Consider the following 18,990-nt stretch of genomic DNA (forward strand, 5'->3'; position numbering starts at 1 on the left):
TGCCCTGCGCGTCTGGTGGCTCTCGGCCCCTCTGTGGTCCACGGGGAAGCTGCCGTCAGAGGTGCCACTTGACCACGGGGCGCAGGAGAACAGGGCAAGAACTTCAGTGTCTCTGTCTCACTGAGTTTAGGCCTGACCGTGAGGAGGACAGGGTGGACATGCCACAAAGGCATCCCCAAGCCCAGGGCCACCGGAGCCTTCTGTCCCCAGGCCCTGTGTGTTGGGGTCACCATGGAGCCCGGGGCTCTGGGTTCCAGGTGAGGGTGCACCACCTACGGGCCAGTTCTGTGCACTCTCCGGGCCTCGGTGTCTCCTGATGGTCTTTGAGGTAGGAGAGAGCAGGACTTCCTCAGGGGGCTTGGGAGGACTGGCTGGATCACACTCAGAGGGGGCTTCTGGGCACAGAATAAGCGCTCAACCTGATGCTGTTGATAAACGCTGGGTTTCCCGCTGTGTAGCTGCCCTTGTATCCTCTCGGCCCACAGTGCCAGTAGGTGACAGTTGGTGACAGTGTTACCAAACCCAAGTCCAGAAGCTCCTCCCGCGGAGGAGCCCAGTCAGGGAGAAGAGTGGCCACAGGCCGGGGGAGAGGTGCTGGGCTGCGGACCGCCCCTCAGCTCCAGGGGTTGAGAGGTCCTAGGTGCAGCACAGAGTCACGTGGGGTGGGGGCAGGCCCAGGAAGAGGAGGAGGTGGCCCGGTGTTCCCTGTCATGGCCACTGGGAGGTGTCTTTAGACCCAGGGCAGAGGGTGGAAGGCCGGGGAAGTCTAGGAGAAGCCAACCTAGGCGCAGTTTTGGACCCAGCGTGTCTCCATGGTCGACGTCTGTGTGCGGAGCCTAACAGAACCTGACCCGAAGGTTAAGGCTGTGGGGGGAGACACAACAGGAAGAGAGGCCACGTCTCCACCTGTTCCACATCCCAGGGGACACCTGCAGGCCCAAGAGCCAGAGTTTTCAGCAGAAGTGACTTCAGGCCCCTGAAGAGCAAGCGAGGCAACAGTGAACCCCGTGACGCTCACGCAGAGGTGTCAGCTGCGGCAAAGCTGGTGGGGGACCAGCAACGTACTTCCCAGTTGTGTGGCCTCCAGGAAAGTGATATTTAAGTCAACCAAGAGTAAGCAAAGCCGGAGGGTGACGGGTGGGTGGGACTCCATGGTCACAGGGACCGTCTGTCTGTGCCTCACTCGTCTGCTTGGGGAGTCGGGGGTCTTTGTGACCTGGGCACCTTAGCACTATCAAAGCCAGTCACGCTATGACAAGTGCGCTATGAAAAACGTCAGTTATGAGAAATCACGGTCATTTTAAAAATAGTTCCCTCTCAGTGAGGTCAAGGAAATCAAGCAGAGAGTGTCTGAAATAATTCTTCAGTCAGTGAGGATTTTAAACGTGCCGACCGCTCTCAAGGGCTGAAACGTTGCAGATGGCTTCTTTTAGAAAAGGAAGACAACTCGGGGCCTGGGGATGAGTCCGGCTATCAGCGAACACTTAGAAACACACCAGCCTTGTGTGTGACCTCTGGGATCTAGTGACTAGCGGCAGAGAGAGCCAACCCAGCGCCAGGGGACGGCATTTTAATGGGGCTACTCAGACTGGTGCCTCTCGAGTCAAACCAGACCCCGCCACACTGAAATGGGGGGATTATGCGGCAGATAAAAAAGAGGCAGCGGTTCCTCACCTCCCTGCTCTAGATGCTGATGCATCAGAAACTTGAGAGAGAATCACAGGACAGTTAGAAACTCTTCCGAGTAACGGAAGGTTCAGAGAACACGAGTCTTGAATCACGCCGTTCATGGGAGAGATCTGAAAAGCGAAAGGTAAGTGGTCTCACCAAAGAGAGGGGAACATGACAGGGTCAGAATTTACCCCGTGAGTTTGCTTCAGTTCCCAAGGATAATCACAAGCTCCCTCCGAAGTGGATCGATGCAGAGTTCATCTCCATCGAAAAACCCGGCTGCATCCAACAAGGCTGGAGGGTACCCTGGTGGCTGGAGGTTGATGGTCTGGATGGTGACTTCAGGCAGGAGAGCCCAGATAAGAGCTTGTCAGTTCCTAAGTGACCCCACGACCTGGGTTTGGGGGCTAGAAAGGATGAAACAGGCAAACAGAAGAGCAGCACAGGGGCTCCGGGTGACACCGCCCTGCGCGGTGCCTTTCACTCAGCCTGCCGCTTTCCACACTCGTCCTGACTCCTAGAGGGCTGCTTCTGTTCTGTCACCTCCCAGGCGGGCCCTGGAAGATCAGGCAGGAGCTGGAGAGTTCTCTCGCTCCTTCCTTCCGGGGCTGAGTCGACCCAGTGGAGACTTGTTTCAGGTTTGCATTCGGGTTCTTCTTCTGCAGCAGCCGAGAGTTAAGCCGAGGGAAGCCCGAGCCCTCGGCACAGAGTGGGATCAGGGAGCAACACGTGAGACCCACGCCGCGAGTCTCCTTGAAACTGTGGGACAGAGAAACATCCTTCTCCCAGGGCTCCTGATGCTGTGAACAGGTGTCGGGGCAGAGGAGCATGCCAGGGACGGGGACCCCAGGGCAAGGCAGAGCAGGAGGCAGAGGGTCCCTCCTGACACCCTCCTGGAGCACTGTCCTGTGAACGCTGTTCTGGAGCCTTCTCTGGCTTAACCATGCCGGGAATTCATCAGCCTCTTCATCATTTATTTTTTCCTATAAGAAGAAAAGTCAATTCAATGTTATTAATGTCTGGCAAAAAAAAAAAAAGTTCATGAGAACAAAAAATCTTAAATTTTTTGAGACTTCAAAATGGATAGTTTTGTCAGATTTTTTTTTTAAACATTCCAAATGCTTTCTTCTCATCTATTCTGAGATCAAAAGGCCAGTCTGGAGTTCCTTCCTGAAGACTGGCTTGTGTCCCCCTCGGTCCCTATCTACTAAAGGTATTTGGATACAATGTATCAAGTTCAGAGGATGCTTGGAAAACCTTCTTGAAAAGGACTTTAGTCTGGGCAAGATTCAGTATCCATAGACACATTCTGGTGAGTCTTCTCTTGCTGTTTACATATTTTCTTAAAAATCAGGGATTTTCTGTCTGTTTTACAGTTAAGTCTAATGTCCTTTCTAGTTTGCCTCATTTTTGCTGCCAAAAAACAAAACTATGTTTGAAAAGAAAGAATGATTTACTCGCCGTCCCCCTGACCTCTGAATATGTAAACCACCGGTCAGTCCTGAGTTCGTGAAGCCTCTGTTTTTCTGGAAGAAATAGGCTGGATCTTGGCAATGTGTATCACAATGCACCTTTCACAGGAAGGCCACCGGCTGGCCTCAGAATCTTTCCATTCGGGGCTGTCAGGACCTGTGGAATGAGAACCAGGATGGCCACTTCCCCCAGAGAGGACACCAGGAGGCCGTGACTTAGAAAAGGGTAGAAAAGTGACGTGGCTGAGGCCGGAACTCCCCCGACAGTGGCCAGGATGCCCGGCTGCTGTGGGGATTGCGTCTGTGCGATAGCCAAAGAGCCCTCAGGGTCCACACGGGGTGCACTCTGGTGGAGTACGTTTCTTTTTGTTGTTGTTTTGTTTTGTTCCCCCTGATGCTGGGGATGAGCCCAGGGCCTTGACATGCTGGGCAAGGGCTCTATATGAGCCGTAGCCCAACCCAACCTATTGCATTTCTTCCCCTTTTAATTACTGTTAGCAGGAGAGGGTCAGCTACCCCGAGGCAGGGGCCTGGCTCCCCCCCATGACCGACACCCTTCCCAGACCCCGTGGGGAGGCACCTTCAGAACTGTGTGGCTGCCCTGCAGAAGCTGGGGTCTCCCGTCTCTGCCTTCGGACGTGCAGGGCGGCAGCTGCCTGGGGCTGGTGGGCAGGGGTCTCTGTAAAGCGAGTGCTCTGTCCCTGGCTGTCCCTTCCAAGGTGACATGAGATCTGCCTTCCTAGGATCCTGCTCTGGCTCCATCCAGACGGGGAACTCAAGGAAAACCAGCGCCTCGGGACACTGTTCTCCTCAGGCCAGGCCCGCCAGGGCCAAGGACACCCAGGAACCACCGGCCATCTGGCCAGGGGCAAAGCCGCTGGTTCCCGGACGCTGCCTCTCTGGGATGGCCTGTGGGAAGAGGCCTGGGCACATGGCCACGAGCCCCCTCTGACCAGGGTGGTCCTCCATCGCCCTCCTCCTCTCCAGCAGACGGCCGTGGCCTTCAGAGGGCAAGGTGCAGCCTGGAGCAGGTGCCCTGTGCCCTTGACTGGCACAGGGGAGGCGCCACGTCTGCTGTCGTCACATTGTCACTCTTAGGGCCCTATTGGGCTCCAGAAAGTCACCAAGTCCTCACAGAGGGGACCACAGCTGGCTTCTTAGGAGGAGTTTTGTGCCCACATCCAGCACCAAGGAGCACCAGCTCTCCAAGTGTAAATACACAAAACTGGCTGGACATTTAGAGTCCTGTGCAGAGAACGCCGAGGAGAGGACAGCAGTTCCTGCCTCACCTGAGTGCTGAGGCTGCGGGGTCCCTCTGTCCTCGATCCCCCACCCCTCACTTGAACCCTCTGTCCCTCCCTCCTTCCTCTCTCTCCCAGCTGCACTCCAAGGTGACAGTCGAGCTGTGACTGACGAAGGCCCCAGAGTCTTCTGGGAACAGCAGCTGGAGGAAGCCGCGCCCTTGAGGAAGTTTCTAGAATCCTGACTTTCCTGGCATTTAATGGAAATGTGACCACGTGACCTCTGATGGCCTCCTGTTCGCTCCTAGGTGGCGGTGGTCCTTACCACCATGGTGGCTCAGATCCGGAGCATCCCTCCCCTTGGGGCCGAGGGCAGGATGTGTCTGTGACCAGGTGGGTCAGATGTGGGCACCTGCTCCCTTCTGAGGTCCTCGGGTCTGGCCTCTTTCTAGCTCTGGTGTCATGTGGTCCCTGGTCTCTGCTTTGTTGAGGCCCCTTGATCTCCAGCTCTGCAGACACCTGCCTTCCCAGTCCAGTGTTGAGGTGGGACCTTTAAGAGGTGGTCAGATGGTTAGTGGCCCTTGCAAGATTGAGTGGTCATCCCAGGGGGCTCCTAGGAAGGGCAAGTTCAGGCCCTTCCCTCTCACGCCATGCTGTGCTCCCACCACGTCAGGCCACCATGTAGCAGGAAAGCCCTCCCCAGAACGTGGCCCCTCGGTCCTCCTGGCATCCAGAACCGTGAGCCAAACAACCTTTCGTTCATTACAAATGACGCAGTCCATGGCCTTCTCTCACAGCAGCAGCAACTGACTGAGGCCGGTGGTGTGAGGAGCGCCAAGCAGGAGGACCCGGGGTTTGCTGTGAGCAGTCGGGGACCCAGGTGTCCTCCAGTGGGGTGGGGGTCCAGGAGGAGCGGTGGGGGAGGGGAGCTGTGTGGCGCCCAGACCTGGAGCAGGAAGCCTTCAGAAGGAAAGGCCCCGCCGGCTCCCCAGGCTCAGCCTCTCCCTTCATTCCCCTGCAGGGACCGTCCCCTGTGCCACCTAGTGAGTGAAGCCACCTGCCTTGGCTCTTGTCTCTGAGGGATAAAGGTCAATGTTACAGCGGCTCTGCTGGGAAGCTGTCTTCAAGCCAAGACCTTCAGATTCAATGGGAAATCTGCACTGATGAAATTTTCATTAAAGAACCCCCCTCTTGTCGTCTGGCTTTGCGTATCAGGCTAATTTGGGTCTGATTACCAGCCGTCTGAAGATCGGGGCATCATTAAACATTCAGAGGAGCCACAAGAGGCGGCTCCCTCTCCTCTCACAGCCAGAGCACGGGGCTGCGCTAATGACGGCCGCGGAGCCGGGCTGGCACCCAGCCAGAGAATGATCTGGTTTGAGGGAGACGCGACCCCTCTGCCTTCAGCGGATCTAAGCTGCTTGGCTTACAGGGCACACGATTTAATTGATTAAATCATCTGAAGAGAATTATTCCAGTCCTTGACCTAGTTTTACACCAACAACTGTGTCTGTGCCTGGCCAGGCCCCTCCTGCCTCCGAACCTCACTCCTGCCCCATCTGGAGCGCAGGGAGGCTGGGCCTGACGGGTGCTGCACAGGTGGCTGTGGGCTCAGCTCGGGGGACTCTGTCCGTAAACTGGTTCACGGGCTTTTTTAAAATTAAAATTATTTTAACTGGTACATAAAAACATGATTCTGTTTGTCTGTTTTTACGACCACTTTCTTAGATTCAGCGTCTCGGTGCCTTCAGAGTCTGTTTGTCAGCTTGTCCAGTCTCCCACGCACCCCGTGAGCCAGGTCCCCTTACCATCCCCACCTTACAGATGGGGAACTCGGACCTCGAGGGGTTGAATCATTTATGAGGGGCACCCATGAGGTGGGAGCAAGGGTGGGATGTGAACCCAGCCGCTGGCCTGACCTAGCATCTAAACCACAATTCCTCGATTTTAAAAATATTGTTGAATATTTTTGAAGCAGTGTTTTGACAGTAATTAGGTGTCAACATTTTATGCTTCTGTTTTTCAGCACAAATAGAACTTGCACATTAGAAATGGGGACGCTCTGCGTAGGTGCTCTGTTTGGGCTTGCTCATCTCTGGGGATGGCTACTTCGTACTTCCGCGAGGCTCACGTAATTTAGGGATTGTCGGCTCGGAGAGATGGTGGCTTTCACCGAGAGCCTTATTTTCTATAAAAAAACATCTGAGTAACTATCAGTATGGGGGGAGAATCAAACCTATGTGAAGGCCTCAGAGTTCAACTTAGGCTGCCAGGACTTGGGGGACCATGGCCCCAGAGAGCAGGAGACGCCCCAAGGTTCCCCCCTTTGAGGAACAGGCCACTTGTAAGTAGAAAGGGCCAAGGGTCACAGGAACCGAGAAGCTTCAGCAAGAGCCTGGATCTGGAGACATTCAAACCTCAAGCTCAGGACCACCACAGAAGCCAGGGCTTGGGGGTAGAGATTACAGGGACAATGGAAGTCCTTAAAATAAGTCTGGGTTTCTGCAGGACCCGCTTTGGGGCACTGGCTCAGTCCTAAACTGCAGGGTCAGTCTCTGAAGCCGAACAGAAAGTGCCCTGAGGGCAGGAATCGGAGAATACACAGGGGCTTCTGTTGAGTCTCTCGACTTGATCTAAGAAAGAACAATAAACCCAAACAAACCAGATCTCAGAAAGTCGAAAACTCACCCTTGAAATACCTTGATCACAGAAATCTGTCCTCAGTATGGGACATCAGGAATCCAAAAGAAGATATTTTTCCCTATGAAAAGTTAATATCATCCGGAGACACATATTTTAAAAAAAACAGCATTCAAAAAATATTATAAGGCATGTCAGAAAGAAGACCAAATTACCAAGAGATGGAGGTGGGGAGGGGGGGGGAGAGAACAAAACAAGATAAGAAGAAGAAAAAACTCAGAAATGTTGGTTAATGAGGTTATCAAAGATAACTTTAAATTATCTGTTATTAACATGTTCAATAAGAGTGTGAAATGATGGGGGATTTTATTTGAGAAGTGGTCTATCTGAAAAGTCACGTGAATAGCTCAACAGTAACTGAAAATACAGTAGATAAGGGTAACCCCGGATCAGACGAAGCAGAAGACCCGTCTGTGGAGAGAACCATGGAGACCCAGAGGGCTGCATGTGCCCCAGAGAGCATGTGCCCCAGAGGACGGAGGTACTGCACAGATCCTAAAAGGAGGGAAAGGAGAACAAGGCAGAGGTACCATGTGACAGAGGACTCTCCACAAAGTTCATGATGGGCCTCAGAGAACCAGAGTGTGGAGCCCCTGGTGAGATAAACAGAAAGCAATGACCTCTGGTCACATTTGGAAAATCTGCTGAGAATGGAAGACATTACCTTTAAGGGAGAATCTATTGATTATTAAAAAGATGGATAATTTTTCAAGAGCCGCAATGGAACAAGAGAATAATAAAATAACATATTTGTCCTGAGAGAAAACAGCTGTCAATCTAAAATTACCTCCTGTTAGAAATGTCCTTTGGGAGTGAGTAGGACTCAAATGCTTTCATGTATGCAAAACCAGATATTCATGGGCAGTTGATCTGCCTGACATTGAACACTGAGTTTTCCAGGAAGAAGGAAAAATGATTCTAAATGGAAAAATTCAGGAAGAATGATGAGCAACACAAAGGATTGATACATGGGGAAATGAATTAAATATGAGTGCATAAAACTGTGATAATTGGCTTTGTAGATTAGTAACATACAAAGAATTAAATTATTTGGCAGGAAGGAGGTTAAATGCTTTTAAGGAGTAAATTCTTCTGTTGTCAACTTTGGAAGTTATAATTTAGATAGTCTAATAAGCCATAGATTCATGTTATCATCAGTAGGATATTAATAAAGAATAATAGAATTGAAACTGACAACCTAAAGGAAGATTACAACATCGGATGATTTTTTAAAAAATGATTGATCAATACAAGTAAGTCAATAAAGGAGATTAAAAAGGGATGGACATACAAAAGCAATGGTAAGAAGGTAAGGTTAAATCATGGGGATATTTACATTACATGTAAATGGGTTAAATTCCTAAAGAGAAGAACTAGTCTTATGTTTTACCTGGAAGGTCTGTTTCTCATCTACCTCAAAGTTGTTTCAAAGGTAGGTGTATTTATGCATCTCCTTAAGAGCTAAAAAGATGTTTGATTCCCTCGGCCCAACTTCAATGGATTGGGGGTGGGAATTGAGAATGTGGAGTTTTAATAAGCTCTAGACCTGTTTTGAGAGATAATAACCTATTCTATAGAATGCGAGGGGAGAAAAATGAGCCATAAGTTGAAAACATACAGCTTAGTTCTTATGGGGTTCAGTGCTTAGCAGGGGACTGATAAAGGTAGACAATCAACACAGTGCAAGAAATTGCACAATGGCTGTAAAAGTCAGGGACCCATGCCCTCCTGCAGATGGCCCAGCAGAGCCAAGGTCTTCCTGAATCCTGGCCATTCAGATCTTGGTCATCTGGGCACAGACCAGTGGGGTTGGGGCTCCAGAGCAGGGCAGAAATCCATCCATCTGCACACTCCTGTATTTATCTATTTCTGCAGCCCCCCAAAAACCTTAAAGATGGAACTGGAGGCCAGTGTGGAGAGGGAGCTGCATGTGGATCTGCTTCCAGATCCGCAGAGCTGCTCTGGTGGGGGGCCTCGGAGGAGGGGGCCTCGGAGGAGGGGAAGACAGGCCTGTCCTCCTCAGGCTGCCTGGGTGATGTGCCTGGGGCTTCTCCTGGGAGCCTGAGGAGTGTGGAGGGACAAGGAAGGAGTTCTCAGTGACCCCCAGGGGCTGGAGGTCCTGCCCAGGTGTTGATGGCACTGGATCTGGCCATGTGACTTTAATTTTACAAAAAGGAAAAAAAAAGATGAAAAGGAAGACGGAGCGAGGAGGGAGGGAGGAAGAGAGGATGGTGGATATGGAGACGTCCTCCCTTCGCCAGTTTTGGAATTTTGCGGCTCAGGTTTATGACAGAGCTGACAGATGGACGTGCTTTCTGCCCCACCCCCCCACCCCCCCCCCCAGTGCCTAGAAGAATTAATTTTAAAAGATGCAGCGCTGGGAACGGCTTCGTGAATTGAGAAAGATCCAGGAGGATGAGAAAACCCCAAAATCCTTCAGGGAGAAGGAGCTGACTCCACCGAGGCCCAGACCCTGGGGGAGAAGGAGCAGGGCTGCGGAGCTCTGGGGAATGTCCTTCCAGGTAGAATGTGGACCGCAGCAGGCCACAGGTCAGGGGACGAGGACGGAGTAAGGACATTCCAGACCTGCAGGAGCAGAGCCTCCCCGTGTCCTTCCTCAGGAAGTGTGGAGGAGGGGAGTCCCCCAAACGAGGCACAGGTGGAGAAGGGGACACTGCGGGACTGCAGACACAGAGGCGGGGAGTCCCTGGGTGGGTCTGGAGCTGTGGGAAACGTCCAGATGGACGTCTGAAGCAGAGCTGGGCGCGGCCCCTCCCCCCAGTGTTGCCCTAGGAGCACAGTTGTCCCCTGCCTGCGTGGGCCCTGTTGAGAGGTGGGTTGTGGCAGGGCAGGGAGTTTAGGGATGGTTAGTGACAGCTATGTTTGTGGGACACCAAGGGAGCCGTAGGAGATGAGTCGTTTCTGGGGGAGATGTGAGGAAGGTGGGGGCAGCAGTCTCCTCCACCTGGCTCAGCTGCGCACGCTCCCTACCTGGGTCAGGCACGCTGCTGGGAGTCTGGATCTGTCTGATGGAGGGAGGGGACTGTGGGGCCTAAGAACTGAATGGCCATTGTTTCACAGCAGCAGCCACAGGTGTACAATACAGAAATAAACAAGCAGCACCGTAACCAGATGGCGGCCCGTGACTGACAGGCGACGGCGCTGACCACGGGGGGCTTCCACGGGAGCAGGAGGCAGGGCCCTGCAGCTCCCTGCAGCTCCTTGCGGTCGTTTGCCATTTCCCGGCCCTTGTTTGGAGCAGGCCACTCCTCCGCGGGTCCGTCCCTTGCCCTCTGCAGAGAGCCCCTAGCTGGTGTTTTCTAGTCAGCCGTTGGGATCGTCAGGTCTCAGGTTCCCACGTGGCTCTTCATGGCATTTTCTAGTTCTCTGCTGAGGTTTTCCGTTTCTCGCTCACACTTCCCGTGTCTTCCTTTCCAGGTGTCTCCGGTTGTGCTTGAGAGTGTTTTGAGGGACGATCCCCCCTCTGGGTTGTTCTCCCTGGGTTCTTTTCCCTTTCAAGCCACCATCACACAGGTTCTTAGTAAGATGAGCAATTTGGGGTGGAATCCTTGACATGCCAGGTTTGACACGGGGAGCCTCGGGATCTTTCCTCATCTCTGGTGGCTGTGGACCTCCTTTCCCTCATGCTGACAGGGGAGGGGTGACAGTCTGCTTGTGTCATGGGCCAGGCTATGTGGGAAGTGACCCTGGGACTCCAGGCCATGTAAGAAATGCCTCTGCCATCCTGATCCTGCTTAGCACACCCTGCTAGAATGCAAATGTTTCGGTTCCCCTGAGACAATGGAAAATTGTCCTCTTTTTGGTTCCCATTTTCTTGGACAGTGTAGCTGTCAGAGAATGACTGTTGGCAGCCATTCTTTAACTCGTACTCAGCTAGGGTCGCTTTGACCCAGTCCCCCTTCTGCTGATGAGCTTAGATTTCATGATGTCTGTTTATGGTCTGAATCCTAGTGACAGCCACTCATCATCAATGTGCTCTGGGACTATAGAGGTGTGCTCTGACCCTTGGAGGGGGTTGAAGGGTGCAGACTTGCAGCCTGACCCTTGGCTCTCCTGCTGGTGAGGAAAGATGGTTCCGTCTCCTGCTTGAAGATTGATTGCAGTCTCACCTTACAGTTGTTGTTGGGTGAAAGTCCTGGGTCCCCGTTTTCCCCCATGGAGGGCAAGGGGGCACCCCAGCACTGCCCAGCAACACTGGGGGTTCAGCTCCCCGGGTCCACTGGCAGCACAGTGGGATGGGGCACAGGGGTGTCTCCTAGGGGTCCTCACCTGGCCTCCACTGATGTTATGGCGTCTGCCAGAGGTGGACGTCTGGGCTTCCCGCCGGGCCCTCCCTTCCCTCACCAGGTGGCGATGGGGTGCCTTGCTGCCGCTCATGGGGATGGAAGTCCAGGTTTCTCCCTTGGCCTTGGCCGGGTGGGTGGTCGTCTGGGGTGATGGTTTGGTCTGGAAAGCTTTCTGCCTTGCTAGGCCCCCGAGACCTGGCTCTGGAGCTAAGGAAAGCAGCTTTCCTTGAGATTTTCTTCCTGGCTGGGCCAGCTGGCCCTTCCTGTCTGCAGCCCAGCCTCGTGGGCACACCTTGGCGATCCCTCTGTCCCGAGCGCCCCGCTCCATGTGGGGTCTCCTCACCACCGGCCAGAGTCCTGTGTTTGTTTCACACCTAATTCCCAGGGGGTTACTTGTCTTTAGCAAGAAGAATAGGGAGCACTATGTCCACTCCATCTTTCTGGACATGAAAGCCAGGACACTGGTTTTTACTTTTTTTTTACGGGGGGGTCACTGAGGTCACTCAGGGGCACTCAATCACTAAGCCACACCCCCAGCCCTATTTTGCATTTTGTTTAGAGACAGGGTCTCTCTGGGTTGCTTAGCATCTTGGTTTTGCTGAGGCTGGCCTTGAACTCATGATCCTCCAGTCTCAGCCTCCTGAGCTGCTGGGATTACAGGTGTGCCCCACTGTGCCAGCTGAGGACACTGGTTTTGGGTGTTCTGTGCTTTGCCTTGAACAGGGCTTCTGAGGGCAGCCCCCGGTGGCTCTGCCTTCCCCCCGGGTGGCCTGGCCCTGGATCCACCGACCCTGCGTCTTCATCTCCCTGCAGCTGCGGGTGGCTTCCCCATTCTGGCTTCCCTCCGCGCCTGCCATCGCCCCCTCCCTCCTTTTATCATCCGTGGAATTGATTCTTGCTATTTGTTTTTCAGATTAGAATGGTTTCTATTTTCCTGCCCAGACCCTGATTTGCATAAAAGGTATGAACCCTCTTATTTTAATTTGAAGGCTATTGCCAAGTTGTCTGTCAAATGCCCGCGCCCACGGAGGGAGTCCGGCCAGCAGGAGCGTCTGTCCCCCAGTCTCCAGGCCTCGCCCTGCCAACCTGATACGTGAATCTCACAGCCGTTTTCATTTGTCTGATTAAAAAATCAGATTCTCATCTTTTCACATGTTTATTGGTTATTTGTTTTTCTCTTCTGTGGACTCTCTATTCATATCCTTTATCCCGTTTTCTATCAAATCCTTTATGCATTTTCATTGTCTTATTTCCCATTAAGTCAGCCCTTTGTTAGGTGTGGGCGCACAGCTGGTCCTGGCCTTCTGGGCTGTTCTTGGTTATGCAGCAGTTCTCAGGTTTGACGCAGGCAACGTTGAGAGGAACCCGACTCTGACGGGATCAGCCAAAGAAGCTGCACAACTCCTGTGACGGCACAGCCCCGACGGCAGGCCCTGGGTGGCTGGATTTAGGGGCCCACACGGGGACGCGGGGACACAGTTTTCGCTCTGTTCTTCTTTATGACGGGGCCATTCCAGGGCTCAGTGGAGCACAGCAGGACTCCCAGTGGCTCTATTTCGTGAGATTGAATATAAGTGATGAAATCTTGTCGAGAAGTAGCTTGATTATAAAGCTCTTTTTCTTTCCCACACAAGGAGCCTGGAGGTAGGAGCTCTGAGAGAGAGTCAGTAACTCTCCATGTCAGAGGTCTGAGTTCTTCCTTTCTTCTTTTCTTGCTTAGGAAAAATGACTGCCACACGCAGCACCAACAGTCCCCTAAAGGCAGGAGAGGGGCCTGTCAGGCAATGCTGTCACTCACACCAGATGGGGTGATCTTCCAGACCCCCCCTTCCCACTCAGGCTCCCCAACAGCCGCTCGGTTCTGGAGCCGCTCGGTTCTGGAGCCGCTTGGTTCTGGAGCCGCTCAATTCCGCTGGCTGGGACTGGCCCGAGGCTGCGCCGTGCCCTGGCTGCCCAGGAGGATGGGAAAGCAAGGCCTGGCGCTCTCCACCGCTGCCCCAGGGACTACGGGTGGGGAGCCGTTGGTGGACAGCCCACAGCACCTGCCCCCGGGGGGCTCACTCCTCACTCCTGGCCCAGGGATGGCCTTGCCCTGCCTGGACCAGCTCCTGTCCCCTGCTGTCCTGATCCACCTCTGAGCTTGGGGGACTCCCCAGCTGAGTGACTGGACCAGGTCACATGCTCCACCCTTAGGCCTGAGCCCCACAAAAAGACGGGGAGAGTGAGGGCTTATTCACCCGTGTTCGGTTCCCAGAGGGTGCAGAGATGGTGTCGGGGAGCCCCGTCAGGAGGTTAGCGCCAGGGAAGCCATGGGAACATGTCATGATCATTGATGGTGTCACATCGATTTCTGAGGGTGAATTTCTGGCCAGTGCTGGATACACGCTAGCTTTTTGCCATTCTCTCATTCCTTTTGTCAATGCAGCATGAAAGGGACTTGTAAATGAGCCATTTGCTTCCTCTCTGCATGGCCCAGGCCTCCCCACCCCCAGCCATGCCTGGAAATGATGGCAGTTTAAGTGCAAACACAGGGACTGAGCATGTCCCACGCCAGGCTGAGGGCTTGGCACAACCCAGGTGTCTTTCAGAGCTTGCTTCCTACTCAGAGGTCGTTGGGAAGGTCAGTGATGACTTCTCTGCTTCTGTCCACACTTCCTTCGCTGCAGTCCTAACCGGAAGCCATCTCATTGTGGTTTCTGCTCCCCACATATCCATTCCCACTTTCAGAGAGTCAGAGAGGCATGAAGCCTCAAACCTGCTGTGTGCTGGAAGAGACTCGGCTCAGAGGCAGTCCACACGTTCACAGCTTTAAAACGACTTGGCAGTTTGTCTATAGCATGTCCTGTGGCCTGAAAGGGAGTGAAAACCTGCCCACATCTGTTAGTGATTAATTGATCAGCTGTTGGAGCTTGATGAACCTTTGTGACCCAGGGAGAGACCAGCGCAGACCTGACAGTCAAATCAGCGGCTAAGCATCCTGGTCCACTGGCCAGGGTTTCCCAGGGTTCCTGGAAAAACTATCCTGGGGGAAAGGTAGGGGCTCCAGGGATTGGGGAGGGACTTGGGGGGGGGGCTGCAGCCTGTGCATTTCTCTGGTTGTCAGTGACCTTGCCTGGCCCCTTCCTGGGTTAAGTACAGGGAAGAAAATGAAAACTGACATTGGGATTCTGGGACAAGGGGACAGCTGCTGGGTGACTACTCTGCCATTTCCCACAGCTGAAGATCTAGGTGCAACCAAGTGTATGTGCTCATTGTCAGGGCGGGCAGAGGACTCCGAATTTCTCTCTTCACAGCAGGACGAATCCTGTGGGTCTTTCAAGTCAAGAAGCATGAGACTCACCACCCCAAGGCCAGCCTCAAACTGTGACTGGGCCTAGTTCAACAAGAATATAGGATGGGACGACAATGCTGGCAATTACCTGGAGCTTCTTATTAAAGAGGAGTGATGGGTTAGATTAGCATTTGAGCTCAGGCATTTCAGAGGTTTCAAATGCAACTTCATTTAGCAGAAAGTTTATTCTTACTCTTCAAAGAGAAAATACAGTTTTGTGGGATACACCTTTGGTTGGAAAAAAAAAAAAATTAACTTTGAGCCACACCTACCTTGTCTAGGAGACAGGACGTTCCTTGCAGCCCTGTTTACGTTACAGAGCAGGCAAAGGGACACCTAGTAAGGGTAAGATGCGGCTGGAAGGCCAGACGACACCGTGTCCTGAGGCTTTGCCAGCGAAGGTGGGCTCTGGTGCACATCCATCTCAGTGGGGACAGCGGGGAGCAGAGCCTCAGCCCTGCTCTGGGACACAGGTCAAGGGCAGCTCCTGCCTCCAGCTCCTATGAGAGCCTGGGCAGGACAAAGGGGCCTGTCATTCAGCAACTGTCTCCTAAGCTTCTGCACAGAGGTGACATGTGGGAGGTAGGAGAGCCACGGTCCCCACCCCCAGGGCTTTTGAGGGGCCTCCAGGAGCCACGTCCAGGAGCTTGTGGGTATCCAGTGAGCAGAGCTGGCAGGATGGGCCTAGTGCCTTCGTCCAGAGGCTGAGTCCTCTGGGCCTCTGGGGGAGGGACGCTCCCCTGCCCCTAAGGCTTCCTCCTGACGCTGCTCCGCTTTCCACACGGGGAAGGTCAGGAGGAGCCTTGTCCAGGGCCGCCCAGCTGGGAGACAGCAGCTGGCCTTCAGCCAGGTCCTTGACCCTGAGTCCGTAGCCCTTGGTTCTAACCAAACACGCACCTCCCCACACGTCCTGTCTCTTTAAGAGAGTAGCAGGCCGAGCTCGTTAGAACCCTGCTCCATTTATTTTCCGGCATCTGCTTCATAGACGGTTGGACGTTCGTGTTAATTGTCCTCATTGCTGTTAATGTCGCCTTCCAATTATGCAGAGCGTTCCGGCAGAGCGGCTCCTCATCCCCTGACCGGGCTGTGGCTGACATCCGTCACTGGTGTCTCGGCCTCAACTGACGACGGCGACTCCTCTGTCAGCCTCATTTTCTCCGAAGTGCAAATGACTCCAGACCAGAGGGCATGGGGGCCGGGAGCGCCAGGGGCTGCTGAGCGGGCAAAGGGACACCTGTCATGACGCTAATGCTGGGCTGCGTGTAGCTGGTTTCTCCAAAAACCTTATCAATTGGAGGTGCTAAATTTTAAAATAAATCAATAGATAAATAAAAAGTTTCTGTGGGACTATGGTTTGGGCTTTTTTTCAAAATGTGGATACTCTGAGGTCCCCGGTCTGCATTTCACTGGGCATTTGGGATACCAAGGAGTGCTCTGATGCTCATTCATTCATTCAAGGAGTTATTATGTATTCTGTGCCAGGAAGGCTCTGGAGATCAAGCAGAGGATCAAAACTGAAGTATCTGACAGACCCGTGGAGCTCCTGTTCTGGCCAGGGACAATCAATGCACAGAGACAATGTATCTACTGTGTACCAGGAGGTGCTAAAATGGAAAGAAATGGCAGGAATGGTGGGCTTGGGGTGTGAGTGGGGTCCTCAGAGGACAGTGGCATGGAGCTGAGACAGTGGGAGACAACTGATATCTGGGGGGAAATGCTCTCAAGTGGAGGGGGGAGCGGGTGCAAAGGCCCTGGGGGCAGGACCTTGTTTGAACAGAAGCAAGAGATCATAGAAGAAAGAAAGAAGAAGACAAGTGTATGGGGGAGGCCAGAGAAGTGGGGAAGTGAGGCCATGTGGGGCCTCCAGGGCCACTGTGAGGATCTGTGTTTTATCTGAGTGACAGGGGGAGGACTGAGGAGGGTTTGGGGCACAGGAGTCACTTATCTGATTATACTTAAAAGGACCACTCTGTTTGTTAAGAACAAACTGGGGAAGGGGTCCAGGAGATGACGATCCCAGGAGACAGAGAGGACAGAGTCTTGACAGCAGCCGGAGTGGAAGAAGCAGGTGAAGCTGGATAGGTTTTTAAGGTATGATGGGTCGGGCGTGGTGTGCATGAGCAACAGGACCACCTGGGCCTCACCACGGTGCCAAGGCTGCTGGTGTGAGCCACTTGAACTTTGAGCTGGGAGAGTCGGGCATGCGTTTATCCAGAAATATACACAAAGAATGAGTTTTGATGTGTGAGGAAGTAAAGGCAGATACTGGCAAGTGCACTGTGCCCTCCTAAAAAAAATTAGTATGTGATTTATGTCGTCCCATAAGGCTCCAGATTGACATCTTTCTCTGAGAACATGACAAAGGATATGACATCTCCCTGAACATCACCAGAAGCTTTTCAGCTGCTGGTTCCCGAAAACGAAAAACAAAGAACGACGGCAGTATAAAGAATTGGCTGCGATGATTTGTGGAAAAGCACAGAGAAAGACCAGGAACTGCCTCGCCTAATAGACTTCAGCTTGAATTAGTTATAAGACAGATGAGCCGAATCAGCCCAAAGCGCGGCGGAAAGAACTGCAGGGTCTGGCTGAGCTACGAGGGGCGGGGCGATCGGGGGCGGGCGATCCGGGGGCGGGGCGATCCGGGGGCGGGGCGATCCAGGGGCGGGGCGATCCGGGGACAGGGGCCATCTGATCCGCGGGCAGGGAGATCCGGGAGCAGAACGATTGGGGGCGGGGCGACGGAGGGCGGGGCGATCCGGGGGCGGGGCGATCCAGGGGCGGGGCGATCCAGGGGCGGGGCGATCTGGGGACAGGGGCCATCTGATCCGCGGGCAGGGAGATCCGGGAGCAGAACGATTGGGGGCGGGGCGACGGAGGGCGGGGCGACGGAGGGCGGGGCGATCCGGGGGCGGGGCGATCCGGGGGCGGGGCGATCCGGGGACAGGGGCCATCTGATCCGCGGGCAGGGAGATCCGGGAGCAGAACGATTGGGGGCGGGGCGACGGAGGGCGGGGCGATCCGGGGGCGGGGCGATCCGGGGGCGGGGCGATCCGGGGGCGGAGCGATCGGAGGGGAGCAGATCCAGGGGGCGGGGCGATCCTGGGGCGGGGCGATCCAGGGGCGGGGCGATTGGAGGGCGGGGCGATCCAGGGGCGGGGCGATCCGGGGGCGGGGCGATCCGGGGGCGGGGCGGTGGGGGCGGGGCTAGGTTCTGCCTCTCTGGCTGTTGGTGTGAACCTCTCTGTTATTAACGCTCTGGTATGACATCCCGCGTCATCCCAGGAAGGGAAAGGAGGCCCCTACCTGTCAGAGTGCGAGGTATGCCACACTTCCTCCAGTCGCCTTGGTGGCTCAGGAAGGCCAGAGAAATCGTACCTACCCTCTCCTGCTGCAGCAAGTCCCAGGAAGCCCTGCAGTGTGCTGGCCCATGCACCTGCCATGAGTAAGAGCAGGCCATAGCGCTGGGCCCCGGTCTCCGCCAAACCCACACGCCTGATAGAACCAGTAAAGTCGTGCTGAACTCCGGGGCCCCTCCCACAGCAGATGACCTGGCAGGACGGGTCCCTCATGTGGCTTTTTGTCCTTTCAGGTGGGGCCCGCATGGCAGAATCCACAGAGCTGATGCCATTCCTTCCTTCTCCCCAGGTGTGACCAGTGATGCCAGATGGGTACCTAATTTGTGGGCCCCTTGACGCCATTTTAACATATGGCTTTCATGATCACATTTATATTTAGAGAAAATTCCAAAGTTTGACCATTTCCATGTTGATGAGGTTGTGAGGAAGCAGGTGTTCCTGACCATTACCAGCGGGTGACACCCTGCTTCCCTGGTGGAGGACATTTTGGCCATCTCTACAAAATGACAAATGCTTTTGTCTCTGAGTCAGCATCCCTACTCCTGTGAGTTCATCTGCAAATGTTCAGATATGAATACTTGTGACCAAGGTGACCCATCACAACCCTGAGAGAACCAAGGGACAAATGTGCCAAACACCCCTTCATAGGAGACTGATTAAAAATAAAACTCAAGGCTGGGATTGAGGCTCAGCGGTAGAGCACTCGCCTAGTACGGGTGGGACCCGGGTTCGATTCTCAGCACCACATAAAAATAAAGGCATTGTGTTGTGTCCATCTACAAAAAAGATTCTATCCTAAAAAAAAAAAAATTTGGAATGAGTACATATTGGAAAACATTGATACAGACGGTGGTTAAGGGATAGTTATTGTTACGTGTGTGCAGGATCTAGTTCTACTTTGGAGCAAGT

This window comes from Callospermophilus lateralis, chromosome 3 (genome assembly GCF_048772815.1).
Source record: "Callospermophilus lateralis isolate mCalLat2 chromosome 3, mCalLat2.hap1, whole genome shotgun sequence".
NCBI classification, from domain to species: domain Eukaryota; kingdom Metazoa; phylum Chordata; class Mammalia; order Rodentia; family Sciuridae; genus Callospermophilus; species Callospermophilus lateralis.